This window comes from Schistocerca piceifrons, chromosome 11 (assembly GCF_021461385.2).
Source record: "Schistocerca piceifrons isolate TAMUIC-IGC-003096 chromosome 11, iqSchPice1.1, whole genome shotgun sequence".
Taxonomy (NCBI): Eukaryota; Metazoa; Arthropoda; class Insecta; order Orthoptera; family Acrididae; genus Schistocerca; species Schistocerca piceifrons.
Window position 1 is genome coordinate 123,188,760 of NC_060148.1, and position 15,078 is coordinate 123,203,837.

Below are 15,078 nucleotides of genomic sequence, written 5' to 3' on the forward strand. Positions count from 1 at the left end.
CATTGCAGTTATGTCCTTAAGTGCACATTTTAATTTTAAACAAGTAGCCAATGAAATACAGTCAGTGAATTTTTAAAAAATACATTGTGTGATATATTTAAACAGCTGGAATCAGGGCAATTCTGATCAATGTAAACAAGACTTTTGAAACACTTGATTTATTCACAATATTTCTGATTTCGAGCTCTAACACCTAGACACAGGATTCGTTGACACCAAATATAAAATGAAAGATGAGATCTTATGATATCGAGATGCTGGAACCTGTTCAATATTATAACAAGAACAAATGAAATAGGCCAAATGACTTACAGTCTTTGGATAAACTATATATGTGAATCTAAAAAAAACTTAAGTCGTGCACAAAAGGATGCCATCTACTGATATCTCAGAAACACTGAACGAAACACTGATATGTTTCAGTTTGAACATTAAAACATTAACTTATAAAATTCTTTACTCAACACTCATGTACGAGTACCATTTTGCTGCCTAAACAACATTACCAGATTGGCATCCACTGACAAGAGACCCCAAAACACTTCACATGCTCTCGGCTCAGCAAGTCACCTGAGCAAACTGCCCTAGTCAGAAGTCCACTGTGGTCAACCACATTTGGTTGCAAAAAGTCATTTATGCTTAGCATTTAAATTATAGACTATTGAAAATTATTAATTACAAATATTGAAACATCCTTTCATTTCATGCATAATTGTTATAAAACTCTCTTATTTTTTTATATCATTACATCACTGGAATACACACAGTAGACAAAACTCTTACTTTAATAATGAATTAAAAACAGTTTCAACCGCAATAAAACATTTGTTTACAATGTTTATCAGTTTCGGTTGCAATGTGACCATCTTCAAAAGATTTATACCACGATGCTAGGTAGTGGCAGTGAATGGAGCTGTTGTTATTACTCCATGAATGTCAAAAACTCACTTTGTGGAGTCATAATACCTGTCCCATTCAGCACTGCGCCACCGCCTACCGTCGTCATATAAATGGTCTGAAGATGGTCACAATCTGACTGAAACCGGTAACACTTTTAAATAAATGTTTTATTGTGTTTGAGACAGTTTTTTATCCATTCTTGAAGTACTGTTAGCCAGTCTGATGTTTCTCCATGAGAATTGTTCTCAAAAATTTCTAGAAGTCTTTACTAAGTTTACTCCTACCATTTCCAAACTGTGTTATTCAAATATTTCCAGTTTCTTGGTGGATGACTTGTCTCGGCACTTGAATTTCGAAATCAGTTTCCTCTTCTCTTCTCTTCTCGGAAAATTCTCAGTAAAATTCACGCACATTACACAGGGTCAATGGACAGCAGTGCCACAACTATGATAGCTTTGCTATTTTGTTACACTTACAGAGTCACTTTCTAAAAACAGCTATTGAATTAAATTAAAACTTAGTTTCTGTAGGGAGTTATTCAACTCTTAGAAAATGGCTTTCCATGACTGCTACACGAATTACAGCACTGTGGTGCTGACAATGGGGAGATCGAGTCACTAATTAAATTGTCGAAGACTAAGGATTCCCGTGGATTATAATGGGATGTGTAGCAGAATTTGTAAATGCTGTGGCACATATGTTAGCCCAGTAATTAGCCACATTTGTAATTTTTGCTTTGCGAATGGCCAGTTGTGTGAACTGCTCTATGAGAAAAGGATAATGTAGGGAATTTTAGACCCATTCCTATGCTATCTGTGTTCTCTGAAGTTTTTAAAAAGGACGTGACAAACAGCACTCGCTTTTCAGTGAGCTTTAAGAGCATGGAGGGAACTCACAGGCTGTGAGTTTGTGAATGGGTGTAGAGGCTACTATGACCATCCACAAGGAGGATCGGAAATGGGGGGCTGGGTAAACATCTTTGAAAATTCCAATATTATCAGGGTTGACACAGATTATGGAAATCAGGGAATATCAGGGAATTTCAAACACATGAGGGAAATATGAAAAAAAACACTGGAAATATTTGGATTTTGTCTCAGAAAATGAAATGGTTTGTTTACTGAGGTGTTATGCATCATCGCGGCTGGGTGCAGCCGAGTGTGTGCGCCGCTTCCTTACTTCCCCATTCCCACTGCTTCTTCCCTTCCTACCACTCCCCTCAGCTTGCAGTCAGTGCTGCCACCACTTCTTGCCCCTAGCCTAGCAGCTGCCAAAGAGAGCCAAGGAGGCAAGAGTAGTAGTTTATTTGGATCTGATTCTCAGAAACTGCAGATGCAGTGGCCGGAGACAGAGGTTATGTGTGGCTGAGTTGTGTCTGAGTGGAGAGAGAGAGAGAGAGAGAGAGAGAGTGAGTGAGTGAGTGTGTGTGTGTGTGTGTGTGTGTGTGCGCGCGCGCTCTCTCATTTTGTGACAAATACTTAGGATGAACATTTAGTTGTGAGAGTGTGATTGTTTTTTCTACATGTCTGTCTGAGCCTCAGCAATCATCTTTATGGTGAGTTACCGTAGTACCTATCCTCATTATTATTGATTCTCAGAGTATTTGAGCAAGTTACCTGTTGCATGGATTGATCACCATGGTCTCATTTCTTCAACTAGCTGTCTGTTGTTCGTGCTGGCTGTGCGCGGGATTTCCGAGGTGGGTCAAAAGTGCAGGCTGCTCCTGTGGGTATCTGTAACGGATCGGGCCTGCCGACCTAAAGCCATTTGGTTCCCACTGAGGTGCAGGCCCTGCCTGTCGGATCTAGTCTCACCGACCTGCCCGCAGGCTGGGTCTGTTTGTGTGTGACGTAATGCAGCAGATTTTCACGGTTTATCCGTGGGCCCAGGACTGTGGTGTTCCCCGGCAGGCCAGAGGCCGTGGGCGATGGACTTCAGGAATTACAACTGTCTCGTCATAAGTATGTTGTACAGTGTGGCATTTTATAGACATTTTACTTGTTATAGTTAATTTTGGCACTTAAAAGTACTGTATATGTTAGAAAGTGTGGAAAATAAGAAGAAAAAGATTATGCCAGTTGGTGGCGGTTTGTGCTTGTATATTTCTCGAAAGAAAAATCCCTGAATACCTGTAAAATAATAGATAGAGCACAGTGGGTAATAACCGACAATAAAGAACATTGTAGAATCGATATTTCATTGGGGGTCCCCTGCAGTGTTGCTTTACACAATTCTTTCCCACCTTATACACTTCTTTCAAAAGGCCAGCTTTCTCCTGAGGTTATTTCTGAAATCAGTGAAGGTATTTTAAATCTGTCTTGCAACTCCAAGGAAATATGCATTTTTATCACAATATGTGTTTTGTTTTATTGAAGTAAAATAATATCAGTGGGCCGAATGAAACACACATACTATTTGGCTTGGTTTCCCCATCTAAAAACAGTTCATTACAAAAGAGTTTGATGTTAGTACTTAAGATTTTTGCTCACATCAGGAAACCCAATCTGATTGCTAGATTTTTAAAATATTTCCTCATTTGCTCTATTGTACCATAGCTGCAAAGACAGATTGTCAACTTACGTCTTAAGGTACCTTTGAGATCTCAAAATTTGTCATGGAAAAGTGCTAAAACTTGTCCGGAAATCAGGGAAATATCTTGGAAATTCGTGGCAACCCTGATTATTGTCTTTTAGTATTTGGGGCTGATGTATTGCACTTTTAGTTACAGTTATGGAGAATGTTCTAGAAGTGTTGAAATGTAGAAGCTTATCTCTATCTTTCTTTTTTTGTGTTGTGGTATTTTCTGAGAAATTGTTCATCTTCCTAAACACAAAGAGGCACAGGCAAACCTACATTTATACTGCATCTAGTTGATACAGGGTCTGTGTTAAACAAGAAACTATAATCAAGTGAGGAAGCTGGTTTATTTGAAAAACTATATGGTGTGTCCTCAGATGGAAAACCAGTCCTAAGCAAAGAAGGGAAAGCTGAAAGGTGGAGCAGTATGTATAAGGTCTCTACAAGAGAGGTGAACTTGAAGGCAATATTACAGAAATAGAAAATTACGTAGATCAGATGAGATGGGAGATACCATACTATGAGAAGAATTCGACAGAGCACTGAAAGACCTAATTCGAAACAAAGTCCTGGGAGTAGATGAGATCCAACTACTGGTAGCCTTGGGGGAGCCACACCTGACAAAACTCTATCTGGAGTGCAAGATGTATGCAACAGGCGAAATAACCTCAGACTCCAAGTAGAATGTAACAATTGCAGTTCCAAAGAATGTAGCTACTGACAGGAGTGAAAATTATCAAAATATCATTTAATAAGTAATAGTTGTAAAATACTAACAGGAATTATTTGCAGTAGAATGGGGAAACTGGTAGAAACCAACGTTGGGGAGGATCAGTTTGGATTTCGGAGAAATGTAGGCACACACGAGGCAATACTGACCCTATAACTTATCTTAGAAGATAGGTTAAGGAAAGTCAGACATACATTTATAGTATTTGTAGACTTAGACAGTGTTGACTGGAATATTTCCTTTGAAATTCTGAAGGTAGTGGTGATAAAATACAGGGAGCAAAGGGCTATTTACAACTTATACAGAAAAACAGAGAGCAATTATAAAAGTCAAGAGGTATCAAACGGAAGGAGTAGTTGGGAAGGGAATGGGACAATGTTGTAGCCTACCCTTGATGTTATTTAGTCCGTACATTGAACAAGCAGTAAAGAAAACCATAGAAAAATTGGGAGTAGGAATGAAAGTCCAAGGAGAAGAAGTAAAGACCTTGAACTTTGTCAATGAGATTGCAATTCTGTCAGAAACAGGAAAGTACTTGGAAGAGGAGCTTACGAAATGAGTAGAATATACAATGAACAGCAACAAAAGCAAAACAAGGATAGTGGAATATGATCAAATTAAATCAGGCAATTGTGAGGAAATTAAGTGTAGTCAAATTAAATCAGGTGATGGTGAGAAAATTAGATTAGGAAACAGGACACTGAAAGTAGTAGATAAGTTTTGTTATTTGGGCAGAAAAATGACTGAAGACTGTCATAGTAGAAGGGATATAAAATGTTGGCTGGCAATGGCAAGAAAAGCTTTTCTGAAGAAGATTATGAAAAGGAAAGTTGCTACTCACCACATAGTGGAGATGCTGAGTCACAAATAGGCACAAAAAAAGACTGTCACAAGTAAATAAAGCATATCTAATATATGGTGAGTAGCAACTTTGCTTTTCATAATATTGTTACATCCCATCCTGTATTTTCCATTGTTGAATTTTCTGAAAAAGAGAAATTTGTTGACATCGGATACAGATTTAAGAGTTAGGAAATCTTTTCTGAAAATATTTGCCTCGAGTATAGCCATGTAGGGCAGTGAAAAATGAACTGTTAACAGTTTAGACAAGAATAGAAGTAAGGCAGTGAAAAATGAACTGTTAACAGTTTAGACAAGAATAGAAGTTTTCGAAATGTGGTGCTACACGTGAATGCTTAAGATTAGATGTGAAAATGATGTAACTAATGATGAGGTACAGGACAGAGTTGGGGAGAAAAGAAGTTTGTGGTACAACTTGACTGAAAGGCACAATTTGACTGAAAGAAGGGATCAGTTGAGGGGACTTATTCTGAGACATCAAGGGATCACTAAAGTGTGGTGGGTAACAATCGTAGAGGGAGACCAAGAGAGGAATACAGTAAGCAGGTTCAGAAAGATGTAGGCTGCAGTAGTTAGTATGAGATGAAGAGGCTTGCACAGGATAAAGTAGCATGGAGATGTCCATCAGACCAGTGTCGAGATTGATGACCCTGACAGCAATGTGTTGCTTCTGTAAATTTAAATTTGCCCAAAAATTTATGTATTCTTCTCCCAGAGAGTAAGCTAAAAATATTGTTTATAGTCAAGTTTCATGTTACAGTGCATTGAGCATGTAAAATATGTTGCTTTATAATTGGTAGACAGTACTGGCACTTTTCAAAATTTGTTTAATAGAGGACTTGCATAAATAAATAACTGTGCAGTGTTCCATCATCTTTCGGGCGTGCACTCGGGACAGTGACAATTCTTCTTGCGATATTTCGGCTAGAAACCTCCCAGCCATCTTCAAGGCGAGTCGGAGACTCAGTTCATAGCGTTTTCGCGTTCCTATTTACGCGGAGAGTCACGTGATGCAAAGCTGCTGAGGATTGAAAGCGCATGCGTCAAAGATATCAAAGTCGCCACTACTGCGCTAGTTATAGATAAGATGTATATAGCAAAGATACACATACAAGCGCAGAGTGCAAACAAAATAGTGCTGCTGCGAATCCACAGTGCTTGTAAATAAATAATTAATCTTTAAAAGTGGTAACATCTGTCGGAAGTGAAGAAGCAGAAATTCTTTCCGAACGAAGGTGTGAAATAAGCGGTTTCCAAGCATGCGCTTTCAATCCTCAGCAGCTCTGTATCACGTAACTCTCCGTATAAATAGGCACGCGCAAACACTATGAACTCAGTCTCCTACTCGCCTTGAAGATGGCTGGGAGGTTTCTAGCCGAAATATCGCAAGAAGAATTGTCGCTGTCCCGAGTGCATGCCCGAAAGATGATGGAACATTATGTCCGCCGGGAAAACTTCAAGAATCACATAACTGTGCAGTGGTGAGTAATCAGCTGGCTTGTTATGAGAATGATATGCCTTGCCTTATGTATGCCAGTGCCTTTATCAGAGCAACTAAAATATTCAGTCCTATAAGTTCAGGTTTTTTAGTGTTAAATGAGATGGAAGAAACCTATGCAATATAAGAAGAATATTTCAACAGCTAAATGCTGCCAATTAGACTACTGGGTGTCGTACTTGTCATCAACATCTACACTCTGCATTCCACTGTGAGGTGCATGACAGAGGGCATGTCCCATTGTATCAGTTATTAGGGTTTCTTCCTGTTCCATTCACATAAGTAGCATGGGAGGAATGGCTGTTTGAATGCCTCTGTGCATGCAGTAATTATTCTAATCTTATCCTCACGATCCCTGTGTGAGCAATACATAGCGGGTTGTAGTATATCCCTAGAGTTATCATTTAAAGCTGGTTCTTGAAGCATTCTTAATAGATTTTCTTGGGATAGTTTATGTATATCCTCAAGAGTCTGCCATTTCAGTTCCTTGTGTATCTCTGCGACACACTCCCGTGGATTAAACAAATCTGTGACCATTTGTGCTGCCCTTCTCTGTACACATTCATTATCCCTCGTTAGTCCTTTCTGGTATAGACCCCACACACTTGATCAATATTCTAGAACCAGTTGCACGAGTGATTTGCAAGCAATCTCCTTTGTAGACTGATTAACTTCCCTAAGATCCTGCCATCTGCTTTGCCCGTGACTGAACCTTTGTGACCATTCCATTTCATATCCGTACAAAGTGTTACACCCAGGTATTTGTATGAGCTGACTGATTCACAACAGTGACTCACTGATGTTATAGTCGTAGGATTCTACATTCTTTTCATTTTGTGAAGTGCAAAATTTTACACTTCTCAACCTTTAAAGCAAGTTTCCAATCTTTGCACCTCTTTGAAATCTCGTCAAGATGTCACTGAATATTTATGCAGCTTCTTTCAGACAGTACGCCAACATAGGTACCTGCAGCATCTGCAAAAAGTCTGATGTTACTATTAATATTGCCTACTCACCAAGGGGCAGCAGGGGAACGCACACACACAAGGCTTTGACTTTTGCAAGCTTTCAGAGCCGGTGGCATTACATTGTATTATCAATAATTGATTATTTCCATTGTTATATTAATATTGTCTTAAAGGTCATTAATGCACATCACATATAGCAAGGGTCCCTACAAACTTCCCTGGGGCATACCCGAAGTTACTTTACATCTGACGATGACTCTCCATCCGAGATCATACGCTATGTTCTCCCTACCAAAAAGTCCTCAATCCAGTCTCAAGTTTCACTTTATACACCATATGATCATACTTTTGACAATAACAACAGTCATTCTTATCCACTGTACCCACTGAACACTGTGTATGAGAATTTGTAACTTCATATCTAAATGCCCTTATAATATTGTGTAATGTTGATTTTTTTTAAGAAAGGGGAAAAAAAGAACAACAAAACTGTTTGTAAGATGGCTGTACGAATAAAACCAATTTAAAGAAAAAAAAGAGGAAATAAAGAAAAGAGGACAGATAATTGAGTGACCTTTTTTTTCTGCTTTCAGATACCTGGCCAATGAGATGAAGTTGTACCACTTCCATCAGTCCAGACATTTGTCAAAGAAGTGCAGTTTGTAAGTATTCTGAAACATTGATTGTCGAGTATGCGCTGCAGTAATGTGAATATTGACTGAATTCTGTCATGTTGACACAGTCTGTGTTTCGTGAGGGGGAAAAAGCTTTCATTAGCAAAGATCTCAGAAGTTAGTCTGTATTGTTGACAGTGGGTTTCAACAGTTGGAACTGTCGTTTTCTGGTCTTAAAAAATTTCTGTGATGAAACATGTGCCATTGTGAATTTGTAGCTTATGGATAAAACCCAGCACATAGGTTTTTCAAAAACACAACCATTTATAGTTAAAAAAGCAGCTTGTGCACACGAGCATGTTCACATACATAGCACTCACAGAGGCTCGTTAAGTCTTAAAATGTACAGTATACATTAAACTGTAGTTGCACCATATACTTCGGCTGAGGTGTGGATCCACAATGTGTGGAACATTTCTGCAAACATAAACAGATGTGCATTTTGCTGTGCTTCAAGAATTAACAAGCCTCTGCGAGCACTACTTATGCAAACGTGCTCATATGTACAAGGTGCTTTTTAACTGTAAATGGTTTTATTTTTGGACAATATTATGTATAATATCCTGCATTTTAATCAGTGTGGCATAAGGTACAAGCTCACAGTGGAACATGTTTCATAACAAACTTTTTTTGAAGACCAGAGGATGACAGAACTGTCAAAACCGGTTGTCCACAATAAAGACTAATTTATGGAATATTGGGTATTGAAAGTTTTGCTCATGGAATAAATATTACTTCTGTTCCTTATAGCTATCGCAGAGAAGCTGTATGGATGCAGTTTCATATCATATCTGCTACAGTGAAAGACTGAAGTTGAAACAAGGCTGCTGGATAGACACAGGGTGTAATACCCCAGGCTAACTGGGAAATCTGGGGAGAACACAGGAATCTTTAAGATTTCTGATAATTTTTCATTGTTTTAGTTTCCAGTTAAATTTTTGTAATTTTGACGAGTAAGAACTGATATTCGTAACAAAAATTTTACTTTGGCCCACTACAGCAGGATAATATTGCAGAAAGAAAACATAAATGAGAGAATAACGCTAAAATAAAATTTAGTTGCAAAGAAAGTGCGCTATTTACTACAAAACAAACTGCACACACAAGTGTCTGCCAACAGCAAAATGTGTTGAAGGCTTTAGGATGAAGACTGTGTCATATTTTGTAACAACAAACTGCTTTCAATTAGTATGATGTCACAACAGTTTACTTTTATAACAGGTCATGGGAAAATATTGAGGATGGTGGTTTGAGAAGCGTAATTTACGAAGTAAATTTCCTATTATGCAAGATGACTTACGTCGCATGTGAGAATCTGTGATTAATTTCTTAAATCACAGAGCGTTTGACTGTCACTCAAAACTTAAGACTTTGAGGGACAGCTGTCTAGAAAAATTTTGAATCTAGAAACCAGCCATTTATGCCATTATTTAAATATTTCCAGAATATTAGACCGAGTAACACCTTACAGTGGTTAGCACACTGGTCTCCCATTCGGCAGGACGACAGTTCAGGCCTGCGTCTGGCCATTCTGATTTAGGTTTTCCATAAAAAAAACCTCTCCGAACAGGCCTCGGAAGGCTCAATGGTACCGAACGGCCGCCGTGTCATCCTCAGCCCACAGGCGTCACTGGATACGGATATGGAGGGGCACGTGGTCAGCACACCGCTCTCCCGGCCGTATATCAGTTTACGAGACGGAAGCCACTACTTCTCAATCAAGTATCTCCTCAGTTTGCCTCACAAGGGCTGAGTGCACCTCGCTTGCTCACAGGGCTTGGCAGACCAGATGGTCACCCATCTGAGTACTAGCCAATCCCGAAAGCACTTAACTTCGGTGACCTGACAGGAACCGGTGTTACTACTGCAGCAAGGCCATTGGCTAGGTTTCCCATGATTTCCCTAAATTGCTTCAGGCAGATGCTGAGATGGTTCCTTATAAAAGGGCATGGCCGACTTCCCCATCCTTCACCTATCAGATGGGACTGATGATCTCGCTGTTTGGTCCCTTCCCCATAATCAACCAACCAGCCAACCAACCAACCAATCTGCGTATTTGTGTTTGATATATCTTGAAAGGTAACACACTAAAAAAGGACAAGCTTAGTTTTTCATATCTGTTTTATTTCTGTCATAGATTACGAATTATACAATAACAGTGGCAAAGAGTAAAATTATCCTTCAAAAGTAGTTAGAGGTGAAATCTTGAGCAATTTTCCATGTAATAGGCTTTTCTATGGAAAAGTTGGAGTGCTTGTCAAAGGATCCATCGTATCCTTAAAAAAAAAAAAAAAAAAAAAAATGACAAAAAGCTTCCGATGACTGGTATATTGTAGGTGATAGCTTATCTTTTCATGTAGCTATACTGAATGTATATTAATTTAAACCATTAACTTTTCCTATTTGCATATTCGCTCTACTTAACAGTGATGTGGCTATTGGCCGACTACAACGCAAGTCCTGTGCTCTGAATATCTGCTGTCATTGGCTGGGGAGTACTGTAACTTGAGCTATGATTGGTTGCAATGGCTCATCGCAATCTCGTTTTCGGTGCTTCGAAAGATACCGTGCTTTAATTGGTGGAATTTGTATTTATACTTTTGTAATTTGAAAATATGTGCTGTACATGATGGCTGCGCATCAAATATTTTATATTTTATATACAAGTTATTTTTTGCTGAAGTATCGGGAAGTTCTACACTTGTATACAATACCTTTACAATTCAAAGGATTTGTCAGTAGTTCGGCAGCGCCAAGGAAAAAGTGTATTGTCACTTAACAAAGGGAAAGTTTATTTTTAACTGGGAAATTTGGGAAAAAATCCGTCCCCGCTCCCCTCCCATTCTCGCCAGCGTATATACCCTGAGACAACATTGGTCCAGTATTACTGATATGTTTGAGAGCGCCAACCATTATATAATTATTGCATGTGCTGTGCAAGATATACGAGACAGACAAACTATCAGTTTAATAACTCGTGAAACTTCCTGGCAGATCAAAACTGTGCACTGGACCAGGGCTCAAACCAGAGATCTTTGCCATTCTCAGCGCTTTACCTCTGCCAGTATATCTCCTACCTTCCAAACTTCTCATTCAAAACCTGTGGGACTAACACTTCTGGAAGAAAGGGTGTTGCAGAGACATTGTTTAGCCTGTGGCTCAGGAAGTTTCCTAATGGCATACACTCCGCTACAGAGTGAAAATTTGTTCTGGTTAATAATTCATGATATTGTCACAAATAATTTACAGAAGAATGGAAAAATTGCTAGAAACCGATCCCAGGGAAGGTAAGTGCAGGTTGTGGAGAAATGTAGCGGTATGTGAGGAAAAAATGACCCTGTGATTTATATTAGAAGATTAGTTAAAGAAAGGGAAACCTGGATTTATAGCATTTGCAGATTCGGGGAATGCTTTTGACAATGTTGACTGGAATGTACTCTTAGAAATTCTGTAGATAACAGGGATAAATTATAGTGACCAAACAGGTAACTGCAACTATTACAGAAATCAGACGGCAGTCACAAAGAGTTGAACGACGTGAGAGGGAGATAGTGGTTGGTAATGGAGTGAGGCAGGGTTGTAGCCTATCCTCGATGTGTTTCAATATGCACGTAGAGCATGCAGTAAAGGTAACCAAGGAGGAATTCTTAAATGAAATTAAAGTTCAGGAAGAAGAAATAAAAACTGAGGTTTGCCGAAGACACTGTAATTTCTTCAGAGTCGACAAATTAGTTGGAAGAGCAGTGTGGCGTGGGATGTGTAATGTCTTCAACAGAGGCTGTAAGATGAACACCATCGAAGGTAAAACAAGGTAAGTGGAAGGTAGATGAATCGTGATGTTGAGGAAGTTAGATTAGGAAATGAAATGTGTTTTTCTATCTGTGCAACAAAATGCTGATGATGGTCAGTGAAGGAGAATATAAAATGCAGACTGTTAGTAGCAAGAAAAGTGTTTTGAGAAAAGAGAAATTTGTTAACATCAAACTAAAAGTATAAGTGTTTGGAAGTAATTTCTGAGGATATTTGTCTCGTGTGTAGACCGGTACTGAAATAAAACATGGTTGATAAACAATTCAGACAAGAAGAGAATAGAAACGTTTGAAATGTGGTGCTGTGGAATGATGCTGTAGATCAGGTGGGTAGATAGAATAACTAATCAGATTCGCCAAAAAAGAGTTTTGTGGCTCAGTTTCACTAAAAGAAGGGTATGGTTAATAATACTCATACTGAGCAATCACCAGTTTGGTAACAGGAAAGTAACTGGGGGGGGGGGTTAATAATTGGAGATAATGACCAAGGTTTGGCTACTGCTAGCAGGTTCTAATGGATGTAGGTTGCAGTATCATGCATAGATGAAGAGGCTTGCTCAGCATGGACTAGCATGGAGATTTGCATCAAACCAACCTTTAGACTGAAGGCTACATCATCAACAACAACAAACTTAATATTGAGGAAATTTAGAAACCACACATTATAATAACGGCAGAGTCTTCTTTTTATTTTTGTTTCACCCGACTTTGCGATATGTTAAATTAATCACTTTTTAATGTTTTGTGCCTTTCTGTTAGCAGCTCAGTATTGTTTCATTCTTTTGACCTTGCTTTCCTATCTTCTTCAGAGATGTGGATGTTCGTTAGGATTTGATTTTGGAACCTACCCCCCCCTCTCCTTCCCTCCCTCCCCTCCCATTGTGTTCTTTTCCTCCTCTCTCTTTTTCTCCGATTTATTTTTGAACATAGCTCTTGTGATTTGGAGTTATCTGAAGTCCTTTTCCATTTCAGTAATCCATTTTTTTCCTGCAGAAGTAGTCATAATTTATTCAGTTGATCTATTTTGGTTCAGAATGAAGATGTATCCATAAAAATGAATTCTTTTTGTCCTAATTGTGTCTGAGAGTTTTTCGGTAGTTGGGTAAAGGGTTTCATTTTTGGTGCGGATTAATTGTTGTGAAATCTGGGGTCAAGAAACGTTTCTAATACCTTTGTTTCTTCTACTCCCGTCTTTCAACTAGGCCATGGTTGGTGATGGTGTTTCAGCTGCATACAGGGCTTCTGGTTTGACTACTACACTGTTGCAATGCTTATTTTTGCATTCTGTGAGAGGGACCTTTTGTTGTATGTGTTTTTTGCGAGATAGAAGACAAGATCAACTTTACTTCTAATTTCCATTGCCTTTTTCTCGAGCCCATTCCAGCTGACGGATTCTGCAAGGTATTTGAGTTCTTTGATTATCTCTACTTTTTGTTGTCCCACTTTAAAATGTTGTGGTGGTTTTTTTGTGTTTGTTGTTACATTGGTCTTTTTGAGGGTTTTGAGACCTTGAGACCTGCTTTTTCTGTTCAAAGGTCTGTTCTTTGGCTATTTCCCAGGTCTCAGCTAGTAGGGTTATATCATCTGCAAAGGATAGATAGTTGGCTTTGATGCCTTTTGTTTTGTGCTCCTAGGCAGATTCCACTATCTCTGTGTTCCAGTCTCTCCAACAAGTTTTTCTTGGGAGCACTTAACTAGCAGTGGGGGATTCCATCTCCTTAGCTTATACCAGTTTTTATTTCAAAAGGGTTAGTGTTTTCCCATGAATTTGGCTTTGGAATATGTGGTGATAGGGGTCTCTCTGATTGGATTTATATTTTTTGTTATCTAGGGCTAATTCTTTTAGTATGTATAAGGGATTCCTGGTGTATTAAGTTTCATGATTTTAAAAACTCAATGACAGTCATAACATATCATTTTGCTCTTCATTTTTGGTATGTCATGAAATTTTTGAGGTTTAGTGTTTGTTTTGGGCAGGCTCTTCCTTTCCTGAAGCCAATTTCATATACTTCAAGTTAATTGTCTAACAGGGATTTTGCTCTGTTTAGTAAGACTGTGGAGAGTATTTTGTATGTTATATCTAGGGGGAGATTCCTCCATAGTTGTGATCAGCTTGGGACACTTTCTTATGGAGTGGGTGGACGAGGGCCGTCTTCCATTCATCAGGGGTTTTTCATGTATTCATATTTCTTCAAAAAAGTTGTGGTGAGCGTCTGTGACATTTTTTCCTCAAAGTTCAGCTCGATTTGGTCTCTCTGAGACCTTGTGGTTTTTGAGATTTGAAATGACTGTAATTCCTCAGTGATGGACGGTTCAAAGTTACGGCTGGTTGTCGAGCTCTTCAAGACCACTTTTCTGTGTTCTTCGTAGTTGAGATGGTTTTGGAAATATTGGAAATTGTTTGCACGTATTTCCATTTCTGTCTTCATTTTCCAAGTTCAGTGGGCTGTATTTGGTTATTTTTCGTTTAAAATTTGTATAAAAGTTCCTTGTGTTGTTTTTTTTATTAAGATCATTGACTAATTTGTTTTCCACTTGCAGATAAATGACCAAGTGGATGAAGCAGCCACACTCTCACCGGTCCAGATATTCATCAAAGAAGAGTAAGGTGTAAGTATTCATGAAATACTGACTGTCAGTTACACACTGAAGTAATAAGATAACTCCTAATTGTATTTCATTTACCAGTAGTAGAAAATGCATATACATAAAATTTCTTATATACTATAGTTGAAAGTCAAACTGGAGAATATGCATTATAATAAGCCACAATTGTACTGTGTATACACACACAGATTAGGTAGATATTTCTAAGGGACTCTTTGCAAATGATACAGTTGTGTACAGTGATTTCACATAACTAGAAAATTATTGTTAAATGCTGGAGGACTTGATGATGATGTGCATGTGGTTCAGGGACAGGCAAGTCAAGTACTGTAGATGTGTAAACAGATAAAAAGACTGTCGTTGCTCAGTTACTGGAAAAGGACACAACCAGCAATAGCAGCAGTTTCAGGAGAAATCAGATGGCAGAAAATTCGTGCTGGACTGGAACTCAAAC

At 38.7% G+C, this 15,078-nt stretch overlaps 1 long non-coding RNA gene across 1 annotated transcript; it reads left to right on the top strand.

Moving 5' to 3' along the window:
• The first annotated feature begins 2,620 nt into the window (after nt 1-2,620).
• Nucleotides 2,621-14,626, top strand: LOC124720500. Its single transcript, XR_007006177.1, has 3 exons — nt 2,621-2,861; nt 8,128-8,196; nt 14,559-14,626. It is a non-coding gene; the product is annotated as an uncharacterized LOC124720500 (long non-coding RNA).
• Nucleotides 14,627-15,078: the final 452 nt, after the last annotated feature.